The 12,336-nt window shown below is 40.2% G+C and overlaps 2 long non-coding RNA genes and 1 pseudogene across 2 annotated transcripts; 2 read left to right on the forward strand and 1 right to left on the reverse strand.

The window, feature by feature from the left end:
- The first annotated feature begins 307 nt into the window (after window positions 1–307).
- LOC112072375 (uncharacterized) lies at window positions 308–3,889 on the forward strand. Its single transcript, XR_011476171.1, has 4 exons — window positions 308–1,037; window positions 3,340–3,419; window positions 3,633–3,676; window positions 3,808–3,889. It is a non-coding gene; the product is annotated as an uncharacterized lncRNA (long non-coding RNA).
- A 4,164-nt stretch (window positions 3,890–8,053) lies between these two features.
- LOC112072378 (uncharacterized) lies at window positions 8,054–12,266 on the reverse strand. Its single transcript, XR_002894301.2, has 4 exons — window positions 12,047–12,266; window positions 11,840–11,902; window positions 9,659–9,701; window positions 8,054–8,180 (listed from the first exon to the last, which is right to left on the reverse strand). It is a non-coding gene; the product is annotated as an uncharacterized lncRNA (long non-coding RNA).
- Window positions 12,267–12,318: 52 nt separating this feature from the next.
- LOC112072376 (NACHT, LRR and PYD domains-containing protein 12-like) overlaps window positions 12,319–12,336 on the forward strand; it is a 12,820-nt pseudogene continuing 12,802 nt past the window's right edge.

Genomic DNA, 12,336 nt, shown 5'->3' on the forward strand with positions numbered 1-12,336 from the left:
TGCTGTATGCCACTCACTTGAAAACTGTAGTCTTGTAAATGCGTGTAACCATTGGTTATGCGTTCTCACGCCATGTTCTAGTATATGTATTGTAATGCACGACTTTCCATGTGAAACTGTAGTCTATGCAATGCACGACTTTCCATGTGAAACTGTAGTCTATGTAATGCACTACTTTACACGCGAAGCTGTAGTCTATGCAATGCACGACTTTCCATGTGAAACCGTAGTCTATGTAATGCACGACTTTCCATGTGAAACCGTAGTCTATGTAATGCACGACTTTACGTGTGAAACTGTTGTCTATGTAATGCACAACTTGTTATGTGTGGGAGATCCTCACCTGATCCACTGTGGTTTTCAAACCTCAGGGACTCCCAGCCGTTCCAAGTGTTTGATCTATTCCACAGCTAGTACACCTGATTCAACTTGTCAACTAATCATCAATCCCTTGACCAGGTGAATCGGGTGATCTAGTTCAGGGCTACAACAGAGTGGTGAAATGTCTGGTGGTCCCTGAGGAGAGGTTTGAGAACCACTGTACTAACAATCCCTCATCTCTGTATCACCGGACAGGTGAATAAACAAAGAGCTTGGCTCATGAATGCTGCCATAGAAACATTGACAAAATGCCAGATGAAAACACCACACGAAGAGTTGGCCACAGGAGTYGTGCATCGCCCAAAGCCAGGGAGGAACAGTTTCCTGATACAAAGGAGAAAAATGGACTATTATTTTGCAACGYTTGCAACTGTMTACTTGACCACATAAGGAAGCAAWYAATAGACACACATCTGGCTTCTGCCCGTCATTTAGCAAAGAAGAAAGCTAAGGATGAGGGCAAAGAATTGTCCAATGACATTCAACCARAGTATCCTAACACAGTWTGGAGTGAAGACGTTCTCCGTTGCMAAACATGCAAACGTGCTCTTGACCACACATGGAAACCATCAGTGACCAGACACCTGACAGCCTGTAAAAGGAAAGCTGAACATGAGGATGACTGGAAACCCGAAAGGAAAAAGACCTCTTCACTTGTGAGTCACCTTAAGATACTCCATTAAATCTCTGTAGGAATAACCCTTGTGGAAAAAACACATGAATTTCACGTGAWCAYGTGATCTTATGTGAAGTTAATGTGATAACATGTGACAACATAAAAGCAACATGTGATAACATGAAACTACATATGTGAAAACATTTGAGCAYGTGAAATAAATGTGACAACATGGGGATGCAAAATGTCAACATGTGCTACCATGAAACTACACATKACAACATTTTAACGTTTTTCACATGTGAAAATTCAAATTAGATTTCCACATGAAAGTTTTYACATGAATCTGCAACGTGAACATGTTATTCTCCTCCCATGTGAAAAGGTGGTGCTAACATGTTAACTCCMTATTGAATACATGTGAAGATATGGTTTTACATGTGAACAACCGACCTCACATGCGGTTCATTTTTTTCTCATGTGAACATTTCAGTTCAACATGTGAAAACAGTTATTTCACATGTGAAACTGCAAATGTTTTTTTTTGCAAGGGAAGTAATGAAATGGTATGGTGGTTTTAATGTAAGTGGTACGCTGTTCAGCTAAAATAGTGTATAAATCTTTAATCGACTACAGCATTTGACATGATCACTTAGTACTGACTTTTCAATATYACCCCATCTGGGATTTGAACTCAAAACCTCTGGATTTGGGGTAGTGCTTATCTTTCTGGAGGGCTGAAAMGTCCTCTGCACCAGGGTTCCCCAACTGGTGGCCCGTGGGTAATTTTATTTGGCCCCCCAAGTTTTCTGAGCAAAACACCAGGAAATGAGCTCCACGGGATTTTAATTTAAGAACTCCYAAGTATTCCCACGCATAGTAAAGACACGCGATCGTATACAAATACAAGCAAGATTTGAAATKAKTATGTTTTAGTCAAACATATCTGTTTGCGTTTCTTGTAGTCAATTTGCTGTCAACAAATTATTTGTAATTATAAACTGGGTGGTTCGAGCCCTGATTGCTGATTGGCTGACAGCCATGTTATATCAGACCGTATACCACGGGTATGACAACATGTATTTTTACTGCTCTAATTACGTTGGTAACCAGTTTATAATAGCAATACGGCACCTTGGGGGTTTGTGGTATATGGCCAATATACCACGGCTAAGGGCTGTATCCAGGCACCCCGCATTGTGTCTTGCATATGAACAGCCCTTAGCCGATGTATTTTGGCCGTATACCACACCCCCTCGGGCCTTATTGCTTAATTATGTTCCTACACCCGACCATCTGCACAAGAAAAAACGKCCCGCGGGTTAATCTAGTTAATGATCCCTGCCCCACACATTCATTACCTCAGCACTTAGCAAAAGAGTGCCRTCTGCACTGCTGTTTTAGTTATCAGTTAATCTGACTACAACGTGGTCTCAGAGCATTTCGTATTATTCTGTACAGTAAATCCGGTACACTCTAGTTAGGAAAGGGAAAGGAAAGGTAAAGTGGGATACCTAGTCAGTCATCCAACTGAATGTATTCAACTGAAATGTGTCTTCCGCATTTAACTTATGTTACGTTTTGTATGGTATGCATTCATTTGTGGAGGTCCATCATCCAATTCAGATGATATGTTACGAATTGCAATTCATACAATATGTTACGAATTTGCAAAACGCACAACATGTTATGAATTTTCCAAAATGGATATGTTGTGAATTCTAATTTGTTGTTGCTAACGTTAGCTAGGTGGCTAACATTAACCAGGCTAGGGGTTAAGGTTTGGGTTAAGAGTTAGGTTAAAGGGTTAAGGTTAGGGGAAGGGTTAGCTAACATGCTAAGTAGTTGCAAAGTTAATAATTAGCTAAAATGCTAAAGTTGTCGGTGATGAGATTTGAACAACCAACCTTTGGGTTGATAGATGTTTACGTTATATTGGTTTTCTGTATAGTTGTCTAATGTTGGTGGGCCGTATTGTTCTGTTTTAATGTTACTCCTGAATCACTATGATAATATAATAGTTTTTATTGAGTGTATTATACAAAGCTGAGATTTACTTTGAAGTCCAAAGTTTAAGAATACAGATGAAGTCAGTCATTGACACAGACATAGTGGCATAGCAGGACGATTGGAATGCTGTGAACCAAAGGTTGTGAGTTTGAATCCCAGGTGAGGACATGTTGAATAATAGTTACTGTATAAATAAACATACACAATGTAATTGTATATGTCAAATATGCACGTTGAAAACACTGTAGCCATTTGTGACACCCTGATGACAGTTTTTGTTTGTTTGTTTCCTAAACCCCACTCTCCCCCCTCCCAAACACTCTTCTCTTCAGCCCTCCCCTCAGCTTCCCTCTACATCTTCCCAATCCATCTGCCCCTYCCCAAGAGCCTCACGAAGCAGTGTGACAGAAAGGTAAGACATATTAATACATTAGATCATATACCATTCCTGTTAACATGATTCTTTCCTGTTAAGCTGCGTGACCTCTATAAGACTCTTTACCAGCACAGCACACATTCAGGAAAGTCTAACAACTCTTTCACAAATAGAACACCATGTACCAAAACTAAATTTTTGTTCGCTTCACAAACACAAAACGCTTTTTCCATGTTTGTCATTTTTCAGATTGACCGGATCTCTTGATCTGAGTGAGACAGAGAAGAGAAGAGGTAATGCCTGTGTGTCTAAACTGAGATGGTAATTCTGGAGATTTTTCTCTTAATACTGTAAAGTAACTGTTTGCCATAACCCCTCTCTCTAAACCCCTGATTGAAGTCTTTATTCCCTTCTGCTTGCACAGAGGTGGACTACGATGGTGAGGATATCGTTGAAGGGAGGAGAGATGAGCTTGGCAATGTCAACAGTGGAGCAACGTCCTTTGACCAAAGGTGAGACAGAGTTCCCTGAAATGCTCAATTTCAAATTTGGGTGTCTATGTGTAGTACCATGTTGAGGATACTGGGCGTTTTTCCGGTGCACAGAAACTATAACAATATGTGTCCATGTTTTGTTATTGTTCAAGACCCTCCACTCTCTTGATTCCATTGAGACAGAGAAGAGATGTGAGGAAACGCGGTAAGTAAAAGCCGTGACTCTGAGGTGAAGCACCAGAAATGGCCTCCTTATGAAGTAATGGTTATTTTGTACCATAGCCTACTGAATATAGCTTTATCTTTCTACTATTTCTATTATTATTGTTCTATTTAAATGAGTCTCGTATGTAAAATAAATACTGTACAGTTACCTAATATTTTATAATGTTTGATGTTTCTTACCTGGATTTGTTTGTAACACATGCATGTTTTTGTACTGTGTGTGTGTGTGTGTGTGTGTGTGTGCGCTTTGTGCATAATACACCTGTCCTTCTCTACTCAGATGCTAATTTGTGGATGATAACAGGGCTGAGCTCATTCAGAGGGTTACCATGGTGATGCCCATATTAGATGACCTGCTCCAGAGGGGTATGATCCATGGTGAGGCGTACTCTAACATCCGTGCTGCCCGGACCAGCCAGGAACAGATGAGGGAGCTGTACAAGGTCTTAAACACAGATAAAGTCAAATCAGCCTTCTATAGGATCCTTCAGGAGAAAGAGACTTATTTGATCCAGGAGCTAGGTAGGTTGTCTCTCTCTCTCTCTCTCTAACTCTCTCACTCTAACTCTCTCGCTCTCTCTCTCTCATCAGTGTCCTCTAAACCACGTTTGATACCACTGACTGAAGTCTGTTTGAATTACAGTAGAATATATTCTTCTTCCCTTCCAGGTGGGCCTGTCTGTATAGAGGTGGATGGCTATGAACAGACTGAGAGCATTGGGCAGAGGAGAGGTATGTCTGTTAAGACTAACATCACACAATTTATACTGTACACACACACACACACAACTTTAAAGTTGTATTAGTCGTATGTAAAGGATACACATGGTATACGACAACAACAATAAATAATAAAAGATAAGAACATAAAGTAAACGGCTCAGTGGAATAGAATTAAGCAATAAGGCCCGAGGGGGTGTAGTATATGGCCAATATACCACAGCTAATGGCTGTTCTTATGCACGATGCAAACGGAGTGCCTGGATACAGCCCTTAGCAGTGATATATTGTCCATATACCAAAAACCCTGAGGTGCTTTATTGCTATTATAAACTGGTTACCAATGTAATTAGAGCAGTAAAAATACATGTTTTCTTATACCCGTGGTATAGGGTCTGATACCACAGCTGTTAGCCAATCAGCATTAAGGGCTTGAACCACCCAGTTTATTATATCTGATATACCACAGCTTTTAACCAATCAGCATCCAGAACCCAAACCACCCAGGTTATAATAAACATTTAATCACAATTATATACTATAATACAGGAAGGAACAATTTATAGTACAATATGTACGTGTGTTTTGTAAATTGTGCACAGTATTTAGCAATAATAATTAAGCAGTTTGTGTTGTGTGTGTGTGTGTGTGTGTGTGTGTGTGTGTGTGTGTGTGTGTGTGTGTGTGTGTGTGTGTGTGTGTGTGTGTGTGTGTGTGTGTGTATAGGTGTATATCTTGTGCGTGTGCATGTGTGCTAATCTGTGGAAAGTCAGTGCAGATGGCATTAATGATATATAACAAGATAAGAGAGTGTTTCTAAAAGACAATTCACACAATAGCCTGCTGAATTTGCAAGATAACTTTTCCTTCATTTAGATTTTGGCACAAATTAGAATGTGGCAATGACTTGCCCATTGATTGATGGTTTCAACATTGTCTCAATGAAGAGTTAGGCTTTTGACCAGCCACATGAGACATGCACGTGTAATTACAAGACTGCTAGAGTTAGCGAACAGCCGGACGAGCAACATCAACAGTTGCAGTACAGTTGAAACTTGAGCTGGAATGTGGAGCTAACTGAAGCTGGTTAGCTTTAGAAAACCCAGACTAGATGCAGCTTGCTGTGTAGGATACCAATCTAGTTAAATGTAGCCAACATTAGGGGGTGACGACTGCCCCTTTTCATTGAAGCCATGAAGTTCAAGGCTGACCATGGTACTGCAGGCAATGTTTGCAGAAAACAGGATCCCCATCATGGTGAATGGGGAAATAGCAATCTTCTTGGTCAATCTTTGTGTAAATAAATAAATTGAAGACAATCATTGTAACAATAATTGCTTCTAATACATCAGATGTATTTCTTCAATCGGTTATTTTAAAATAGCACATTGAATAAGTTATAAGGATATTTAGTTGCTAATGGCAGCCTGCAGTACCCCGGTTGGCCTTCAATTTGAGATACTCCATGAGAGGGGGCAGCACTGGGTTAGCCTGTAACGTCACTTCCTGGAGTAGCTCAAACTGCGTCAGAAGATGGAAGAGGAAACGAGACAGCCCACTCGCTGTTTTTTTTTGGGGGGGGGGGGGGGTTGGTTCAATGAAAGTCATTGAACTAAGTATACCAGACCCAGCTGCTATTGCGTTGGGGTTTATGGGATACCCACCCAGTTAAGTAGACCGGAACTGACTATGTTTTTCAATGGTAGAAGGCCTCGGCGATCTATCTTCATTTATCCAACATCTTTGACTGTGCATGTTGTGTATCCATGAGATAACATTTTAACCCGACTTCCTTGGCTTCAAATGTGCCATTGAGTCTTTACATAGGAATGATTGGTGTCACGTGATCGGTGGCTTTGTCCATGCATATATACCGTCATTGGGCTGAATACAAATCATACAATTTTGTGTTGTAATTTGAAATGATTTTATGTTAAAATGTGCCAACTTATAAGTTGGCCATAGGTGATATTATTATATGTTTTTTGTCCAACTGCAAGTCATTAGTAATTCATTTGTTTTACAGAGAGTTGTTTGAGATCACATGAGCAAAATACATGGAATTAGTTTGTTTGTTTTTTAGAATAGCTTACATGACACATCGAAGTGATTGGTATACATGTTTTGAATCCTAAGCAACATTCTCTTTGTTATTTATGCAGAGTGCCTACCACAGGCCCAACAAAACCGTCAAACATATCAAGGGTAAGAAAACAACATATGTTYATTACTTGCTATTTATTTCATATCAGAAATGTTCAAAGAGCAYAGGATTATTGCATGATTTKTTTGTCATTTAGCAGACGCTCTCATCCAGACAGAGTGACTTACAGTATCTACAAGTTCAGACACACCTCAATGATGAACAGTTAAAAGCAGCGGGTAGCCATTCTATCGCCTCTGACCAGAATATKGTCCGTAATTTTCCATTAATTTCTTGACAATTCTACACGTTGTATCGGCTCCAACAGCCACTTCTTCTCAACCCACCATGTGATCACTAACACATWACAGCCCCCTGCTGCTTTTAGCCATTCACTGCAGTGTCTATGTCCCCTTTCATACCTAAAACTTAATAATAAAGCTGTAATTTCCATGTTATACCTAACAAAAGCATAAGATCAGATTAGAATCAGATCTGGGCATGTTGTATCTAGCTTACACCTGGCATTAATATGTTTTGTTTGTGTCATCACTGTGCTCGGATTTTGTTGGAATGTTTTTATTAAAATTGTATAGTTGCCCCTTCAAATTCAGTGAGGCAGAATGTTGCTAGGCTTTAGCAAACATACTAATTGTGTTTGTGTTCACACCACATAATGGACAGAAATACCTTTTCMGCATTTTGGAATGTGCCATTCAATAGCCTGGATATCAATAAACTGCCAACACACAGGAATGYACACAAACAAACATTGCAGTCTTGCTTAAAGGCACTTTTTACAGCCTTGAAGAGGATTTATCCTTGTTTAAATACCAAGTCTCTCTCTACAGTYAGCTCACTGTGTCTGCCAGATCTCTTCACAGTCTGTCTTAAAGGGAGGTGTGACATTTTGGCTAGCTGTTACTATAGACAGTCAATRTGCTTAATCTATAAACAATGTGTCCAGAAACCGTCTTGAACTAACCTCAAACTGCACAAAGAGACGCTGAAAAGTTATCTATGAGTTCATCTGACTCTGGGTAATAGAAAAGGGCTTAGTTGCCAAAATCCAGTTGCGATGTGAGCTCTGTGTAGATCTTGTTGAAGACTTCTGGGTCTCTTTCTTTTCCAATACCCTCAGAAACACGTTTATACTTCTCCCTCAGTTCTGCTTTGTGTTTCTTTATGGCTTTTGAGACATAATCTGCTGCATGCCTACAAGGAGAGAAATACAACATCAGTGACTGGTCCAGTATATACAGTATATGCTATTAACATGTGTACTTTGTACTTTCAAAGTAAGTGAACGGATGAGATGCGGAATCCTGATCTGACAGGAGCGGACGTTTGATCTCAAGGTAATGAAGCGATGAGGACGCAGAACCTGATCTGACAGGAGCGGACGTTTGATCAAGGTAAGTGACGGATGAGGACGCAGAACCCTATTGCACAGGAGCGGACGTTTGATTGAAGGTAATGAACGGATGAGGACGCAGAATCCTGAATTGACAGGAGCGGACGTTTGATTGAAGGTAAGTGAACGGATGAGGACGCAGAACCTGATCTGACAGGAGCGGACGTTTGATTCAAAGGTAATGACGGATGAGGACGCAGAACCTGATTCTGACAGGAGCGGACGTTTGACTGAACCAGAAAACATACATGAGTCTTAAGGGATGTTGCGATATTTTGGCAACTAAGCCCTTTTCTATTACCCAGAGTCAGATGAACTCATAGATAACTTTTCAGCGTCTCTTTGTGCAGTTTGAGGTTAGTTCAAGACGGTTTCTGGACACATTGTTTATAGATTAAGCACATTGACTGTCTATAGTACAGTTAGCCAAAATGTCACACCTCCCTTTAAGACAGACTGTGAAGGGATCTGGCAGACACAGTGAGCTGACTGTAGAAGAGAGACTTGGTATTTAAACAAGGATAAATCCTCTTCAAGGCTGTAAAAAGTGCCTTTAAGCAGACTGCAATGTTTGTTTGTGTACATTCCTGTGTGTTGGCAGTTTATTGATATCCAGGCTATTGAATGGCACATTCCAAAATGCTGAAAAGGTATTTCTGTCCATTATGTGGTGTGCACAAACACAATTAGTATGTTTGCTAAAGCCTAGCAACATTCTGCCTCACTGATTTGAAGGGGGAGGGGCAACTATACAATTTTAATAAAAACATTCCAACAAAATCCGAGCACAGTGATGACACAAACAAAACATATTAATGCCAGGTGTAAGCTAGATACAACATGCCAGATCTGATTCTAATCTGATCTTATGCTTTTGTTAGGTATAACATGGAAATTACAGCTTTATTATTAAGTTTTAGGTATGAAAGGGGACATAGACACTGCAGTGAATGGCTAAAAGCAGCAGGGGGCTGTTAATGTGTTAGTGATCACATGTGGGTTGAGAAGAAGTGGTGTGTTGGAGCCGATACAACGTGTAGAATTGTCAAGAAATTAATGGAAAATTACGGACCATATCTGGTCAGAGGCGATAGAATGGCTACCCGCTGCTTTTAACTGTTTCATCATTGAGGTGTGTCTGAACTTGTAGATACTGTAAGTCACTCTGTCTGGTGAGAGCGTCTGCTAAATGACAAAAAATCATGCAATAATCCTGTGCTCTTTGAACATTTCTGATATGAAATAAATAGCAAGTAATGAACATATGTTGTTTTCTTACCCTTGATATGTTTGACGGTTTTGTTGGGCCTGTGGTAGGCACTCTGCATAAATAACAAAGAGAATGTTGCTTAGGATTCAAACATGTATACAATCACTTCGATGTGTCATGTAAGCTATTCTAAAAACAAAACAAACTAATTCCATGTATTTTGCTCATGTGATCTCAAACAACTCTCTGTAAAACAAATGAATGTACTAATGACTTGCAGTTGGACAAAAAACATATAATAATATCACCCTATGGCCAACTTATAAGTTGGCACATTTTAACATAAAATCATTTCAAATTACAACACAAAATTGTATGATTTGTATTCAGCCCAATGACGGTATATATGCATGGACAAAGCCACCGATCACGTGACACCAATCATTCCTATGTAAAGACTCAATGGCACATTTGAAGCCAAGGAAGTCGGGTTAAAATGTTATCTCATGGATACACAACATGCACAGTCAAAGATGTTGGATAAATGAAGATAGATCGCCGAGGCCTTCTACCATTGAAAAACATTCAGTTCCGGTCTACTTAACTGGGTGGGTATCCCATAAACACCAACGCAATAGCAGCTGGGTCTGGTATACTTAGTTCATTGACTTTCATTGAACCAACCCCCCCCCCCCCCCAAAAAAAAACAGCGAGTGGGCTGTCTCGTTTCCTCTTCCATCTCTGACGCAGTTTGAGCTACTCCAGGAAGTGACGTTACAGGCTAACCCAGTGCTGCCCCCTCTCATGGAGTATCTCAAATTGAAGGCCAACCGGGGTACTGCAGGCTGCCATTAGCAACTAAATTTCCTTATAACTTATTCAATGTGCTATTTTAAAATAACCGATTGAAGAAATACATCTGATGTATTAGAAGCAATTATTGTTACAATGATTGTCTTCAATTTATTTATTTACACAAAGATTGACCAAGAAGATTGCTATTTCCCCATTCACCATGATGGGGGATCCTGTTTTCTGCAAACATTGCCTGCAGTACCATGGTCAGCCTTGAACTTCATGGCTTCAATGAAAAGGGGCAGTCGTCACCCCCTAATGTTGGCTACATTTAACTAGATTGGTATCCTACACAGCAAGCTGCATCTAGTCTGGGTTTTCTAAAGCTAACCAGCTTCAGTTAGCTCCACATTCCAGCTCAAGTTTCAACTGTACTGCAACTGTTGATGTTGCTCGTCCGGCTGTTCGCTAACTCTAGCAGTCTTGTAATTACACGTGCATGTCTCATGTGGCTGGTCAAAAGCCTAACTCTTCATTGAGACAATGTTGAAACCATCAATCAATGGGCAAGTCATTGCCACATTCTAATTTGTGCCAAAATCTAAATGAAGGAAAAGTTATCTTGCAAATTCAGCAGGCTATTGTGTGAATTGTCTTTTAGAAACACTCTCGTTATCTTGTTATATATCATTAATGCCATCTGCACTGACTTTCCACAGATTAGCACACATGCACACGCACAGATATACACTTATCCACACACACACACACACACACACACACACACACACACACACACACACACACACAACACACACACACACACAACACCACACAACACAACTGCTTAATTATTATTGCTAAATACTGTGCACAATTACAAAACACACGTACATATTGTACTATAAATTGTTCCTTCCTGTATTATAGTATTATAATTGTGATTAAATGTTTATTATAACCTGGGTGGTTTGGGTTCTGGATGCTGATTGGTTAAAAGCTGTGGTATATCAGATTAAATAACTGGGTGGTTCAAGCCCTTAATGCTGATTGGCTAACAGCCGTGGTATCAGACCCTATACCACGGGTATAAGAAAACATGTATTTTTACTGCTCTAATTACGTTGGTAACCAGTTTATAATAGCAATAAAGCACCTCAGGGTTTTTGGTATATGGACAATATATCACTGCTAAGGGCTGTATCCAGGCACTCGCTTTGCATCGTGCATAAGAACAGCCTTAGCTGTGGTATATTGGCCATATACTACACCCCCTCGGGCCTTATTGCTTAATTCTATTCCACTGAGCCGTTTACTTTATGTTCTTATCTTTTATTATTTATTGTTGTTGTCGTATACCATGTGTATCCTTTACATACGACTAATACAACTTTAAAGTTGTGTGTGTGTGTGTGTACAGTATAAATTGTGTGATGTTAGTCTTAACAGACATACCTCTCCTCTGCCCAATGCTCTCAGTCTGTTCATAGCCATCCACCTCTATACAGACAGGCCCACCTGGAAGGGAAGAAGATATATTCTACTGTAATTCAAACAGACTTCAGTCAGTGGTATCAAACGTGGTTTAAGAGACACTGATGAGAGAGAGAGAGCGAGAGAGTTAGAGTGAGAGAGTTAGAGAGAGAGAGAGAGACAACCTACCTAGCTTCCGGATCAAATAAGTCTCTCTTCTCCTGAAGGGATCCTATAGAAGGCTGATTTGACTTTATCTGTGTTTAAGACCTTGTACAAGCTCCCTCATCTGTTCCTGGCTGGTCCGGGCAGCACGGATGTTAGAGTACGCCTCACCATGGATCATACCCCTCTGGAGCAGGTCATCTAATATGGGCATCACCATGGTAACCCTCTGAATGAGCTCAGCCCTGTTTATCATCCACAATTTAGCATCTGGAGTAGAGAAGGACATGTGTATTATGCACAAAGCACACCGT

The sequence above is a fragment of the Salvelinus sp. IW2-2015 genome, unplaced genomic scaffold (genome assembly GCF_002910315.2).
Source record: "Salvelinus sp. IW2-2015 unplaced genomic scaffold, ASM291031v2 Un_scaffold1906, whole genome shotgun sequence".
Classification (NCBI taxonomy): Eukaryota; Metazoa; Chordata; class Actinopteri; order Salmoniformes; family Salmonidae; genus Salvelinus; species Salvelinus sp. IW2-2015.